Source organism: Gavialis gangeticus, unplaced genomic scaffold (genome assembly GCF_001723915.1).
Source record: "Gavialis gangeticus isolate Ggan-Ray unplaced genomic scaffold, GavGan_comp1, whole genome shotgun sequence".
NCBI classification, from domain to species: domain Eukaryota; kingdom Metazoa; phylum Chordata; order Crocodylia; family Gavialidae; genus Gavialis; species Gavialis gangeticus.
Window position 1 is genome coordinate 32,665,633 of NW_017729008.1, and position 434 is coordinate 32,666,066.

Consider the following 434-nt stretch of genomic DNA (forward strand, 5'->3'; position numbering starts at 1 on the left):
ACAGGCGCAGGCAGGCCGCCATGACGGTGGCCGGGCGGGAGCTGCTCGGCGCTGCCCCCTTCCGGCAGGCTCCGGCCCCTGCAGGCACCGCCGCCCTGGAGGGAGGGGAGCGTCCCCGAAAGAAGAGGGGAGGGAGGCACATGGGGCAGGCCCCAGCTCCCCGCTTGCCGGTTTCTTTCGTGCGGGAAAAGCAGCTCTGCCCCGGCCCCTGGCGCCGGCAAGAGGTGGAGGCGGGATGAGGGCCCCTGAACAAAGACCCTGGATCGGAGAGTGACGCAGTATCCAGGTTGTAGCCGCATCGGGCTGGAGGAAAAGGCGATCGGGACTCGGAGTAGGGATGAGATCTTTTATGAGACTTCCCAGACATCAGGGCTGGAAGGGACCTCGGAAGATCATTGAATCCAGCCCCCCGCCCGAAGGGCAGGAAGTCAGCT